At 42.4% G+C, this 4,018-nt stretch overlaps 1 pseudogene; it reads right to left on the bottom strand.

The window, feature by feature from the left end:
• Nucleotides 1-204: 204 nt before the first annotated feature.
• On the bottom strand, nucleotides 205-864 carry LOC102727378 (translationally-controlled tumor protein-like; annotated as a pseudogene).
• Nucleotides 865-4,018: the final 3,154 nt, after the last annotated feature.

Raw genomic sequence — 4,018 nt, 5'->3', positions numbered from 1 at the left:
GAGTTTTTGCCATATGTACATTTTTATAGACTTTTTAGAGATTATTTTACAACCTGATGTATTTGTGTGTGTGTTTTTAGTTTAAATGCATTCTTATTTTAGACAACCTACAGGACATTTTTTTTTTTTTCCTTAAAAATGATGGCTCCACTCCAGATAAGTCAAGGTCGAAATAAATGAAGAGCTCAAGGTGGCATCTGTCCCATTCGTCTAAGTCCTGGTGCCGTGTGGATGAAGAGCTGCAGCCTGTTATGACAACAGGTGGTACATCCAAAGTCATAGCCAAGTTCATTAACATGTTTCCATTTCTACACCATCCTTAAAGGAAATCCTATATGGGGTCACACCATCCCCAGAATAGTCCAGCAGAGCAACCATGCCACCTCGGTTCGTGTTTTCATCAACAGAGAATGGGTAGTTTTTGCAGTTAGTGAAGATGTGCTTGATTTGTTCTGCAGCCCCTGTCATACAAGGCTTTCCTCTTTCTGGCCTCTGTTCTTCAAGTTTGCTTTGATCGATTTCATGTAATCTCTGACGTACTTCTCGTAGGCTTCTTCGGTGCAGCTGGTTTCTGCCAGTGATGTTTCAGGACAGTAGCAACACCAGGCATGACTGTGCTTTCTGTACCTTCACCCTCGGAGGTGGAGGCATTTCCCACAGTGAGCGGGTCATCAGTGTTACCCTCCGTCTTCCTGACCGTCCTCTCCTCCACCTCCAGGCACAGCCTCTGTACCATCTCCCAGATCTTGTAGATGGTGGACAACATCTCATCCTAGCGGATGAGGTCCTGGGAGTTGATCATGATGGTGGCTGGTGAAAAAGGATGGTGGTGCTAGCTTAGCAGGAACCGGGAGCTCTGAGCAAACGTGGTGCAGCCAGAGCAGCACTCGGGGGTAGGGAGGAGTGGGTGGAAAAATGCTACAACCAGATATATTTGATTAACTCCCACCTCTTGAATGGTCTATAATATGGAATTTCACTGTTCCATAATTTAGAGTTAAAGGTGATAAAATATTTTAAAAATACTTAGTTTTTACCAAACTATATTTAGTTTAATTTACACTCAGTATGTTGTAAAATATAAATAGAGCAAAATTTATAACATGAAATATACTAAGTACAGTGATGGATACCAAGGAAATGGTAATGACCCGTACAGTGATAATGGATGATGATGATAATACCTGTATTAGGACAGATTTAGGTCTCCTAGGGCAGTGTGGTAACTGCTAAATCTCAGTGGTGATGCAGTGTTTTATTTCTCATTGAAAGTACATGTCCGAAATAGGGCAAGGGGGAACCCAGTGCCACATGGTTACTAAAGACCCAGGCTTGGAAAGAAGCATGAACTTGTCGTAATGCTGACTCAACATGGTCTTCTGGGGTTGCCACAGCAGGGGAAGAGAGAGCTGGGAGGCTGGATGGGGTGTTTTTCACTCTTTCTCTCACTAAGTTACTCATGCCACTTCAGTTTACATTTGGCTGGCTGGAGCTCTTCTTATAGCCATGCCCATCCAAGATGGCTGCAAAGTCAGCCTTCCATGAGTCAAGGGAGAGGGGAATAATTTATGGGTGGGCACTAATAATGTGTCCAAAATAGCTACCATTTACTGAAAGTACAGTATGTACACTATTACATCTAACTTTCAGAGCTACCTTATGTGGTTCTTACTTTTAATTTTGTCATTTTTTTTTTTTAAAGATTTTTTATTTATTTATTCGACAGAGAGAGAGATAGCGAGAGCAGGAACACAAGCAGGGGGAGTGGGAGAGGGAGAAGCAGGCCTTCCGCCGAGCAGGGAGCCCGATGTGGGACTCGATCCCAGGACCCCGGGATCATGACCTGAGCCGAAGGCAGACGCTCAACGACTGAGCCACCCAGGCGCCCATAATTTTGTCATTTTACAGGTGAGGAAACTGAACCCTAAAGATGTTAAATAACTCACCCAAAGTTTGAGTTAATAAGTGGAAGATCCAGAACTTAAAACCATGTCTGTATTAGTAGAAGGACCATACTCTTATTCACTACAATATTTCACCTCTTCACAATAAATACTCTCCAGTTACGTTAATATTGTCCTGACTGATAGATTTCCCAATTGTCAGGAACACTGAAGGAAGATTGAAGTGACCAGACTGACTCCCTGTTTTTACCCCTTTCCAGCCCTCATGCTTGGGTCCAGGACCAGAGACCTCAGGTTGAAGCCTTCCTTACGCTGACTATGAGACCAATCCCTATGTCAGGCCAGAGCAGTTCAAAAGAAGACAAGTCGCCAACAAGGTCAGCCCTGTGCCAACTCTGCCCTTCTAAGCATGTTTTATGTTTTGTTTTGTTCATGTGTCCAAACCTCGAGCTTCTATTGTAAGTCTGACACAATGTGGTAGAAACAGTGTGGGCTTTGCTCACTGTCCAACCTGGGCTTAATTCCAGGTTCCAACACTTAAACTAGCTATGTGACCTTGGGAAAATTACTTCCCAGAGATTCTGTATTTTTCATTTGTAAAATGAAAGCAATAATGATAAGTATTATTGTTAAAGCTGACATTTGTTGGGCACTTATATTGCCGCCCCTGGGCTAAGTGCTTTAGCATAAATTATCTTACTTAATCCCTCATTATCCCCCTGAAGTAGGTACTATTATTCTGCATAGATTATACATGAGAAATTATATAATTTGCCCACACTTAACCAGCTAATAACTGACTAAGGATTCAAACCTAGAATTCACTAACTCCAGAACTATAGTCATTACTTCTAAAAAGTATTTATTTTTATTAACGAGGAAATTATGTCTGTATTCACTTATTTCCTCCCATGTTCTCCAGTAATTTGATGTTTACTTGTTCAACTATACTCAAGTCATAAACTTAAAACCCAGTCTAATGTCCCACTCTAGCATCTTGCCTAGTTCCCATGAACATAATCCATGGGTACTTCAATTACTTATAAGGGCTTTTCTGACTCTTTTTTCCACTGGTTGAAATGTCCAGATATTTCCTGCCTTGAACACCTCCATTCCTGATCTTCACTTGCCTGATTATTATAAGCTCCATTGTCTTTCAGTGGTCTTTTCTCTTATTAAACTTATCCATCCTAAGAAACACTTACTAAATGCCAGCTAGGAAAGATACTCATGAATAAGGCATATATCCTACCCTCAGTGAGCTTGCATACTAGTGCAGGAGGTAAGATGCTTATAGAAATAAGCATAATGCACAGGAGGAAGTAAATTAGGCTTGAAGACAGGCATAAACATTTGTACAGTGCTCCAAGAAAGAGCGGGAGTCTGCTGACATCTCTGAGTAGCTGAGATCGGCCAAATACTGTCACATCTTATTTAAATTTCTCATAACCCTGTGAAGAAGGCATTGTGACAATGTATGTTTCCAAATCAGAAAACCAAGGCCCACGATTTTGAAGTCATTTGCCTTTGACGTTTTGCAGCTTGGACACTGTGACCTGCTCGTCTGAATAGACCCCTTTTGCTCAGTGGACACGTCTCATCTCCCTGTCCTGGTCTTCTTCCATTCTGCCATAGCTCTTCTAGACTTGCCAAGGAATTCAGCCTTTCAACCATTAAGCCTCTTTTTGGATCTTCCTCTACTGATTTCTGATTGGAAAAGAGAGGGAAAAGGCAGTGGAGGGGGGATAACCAAGTTCTTTAGACAGACATGCATCCCTAAACTTGATGAACTCCCACTAATACTGAGTATTGCTCAAGACTGGCCCAGGGTCAAACTTAAGTAGGGGACGTCTCCCTGGAGTGGCTCTGATACCTGAATTTGCATCTTTCCCCCACTGTGTCACAGTGTTTGATTTGTCCCATCTGTTTTCCAGGACTCCCATGCTAGCCTGGCATTAGCGAACTTCTTCCTAAATGGGGTTGTCTTCCTGCCCCCACATATCACAAGTATGTGATTACCTCCCAGCAGTGTTGAGGCAGGCTTATTGAGCATTGGCCCTTGGTGGTAGGAAATGTAGGCCTCTTGTAGTAGGTTAGCAAGTATCCTTTCTGAG

This window comes from Leptonychotes weddellii, chromosome X, assembly GCF_054177405.1.
Source record: "Leptonychotes weddellii isolate Sample4059 chromosome X, ASM5417740v2, whole genome shotgun sequence".
NCBI lineage: Eukaryota > Metazoa > Chordata > Mammalia > Carnivora > Phocidae > Leptonychotes > Leptonychotes weddellii.
The sequence above is the reverse complement of the archived record's forward strand: the minus strand, read 5'-3'. Positions and strand labels throughout refer to the sequence as shown.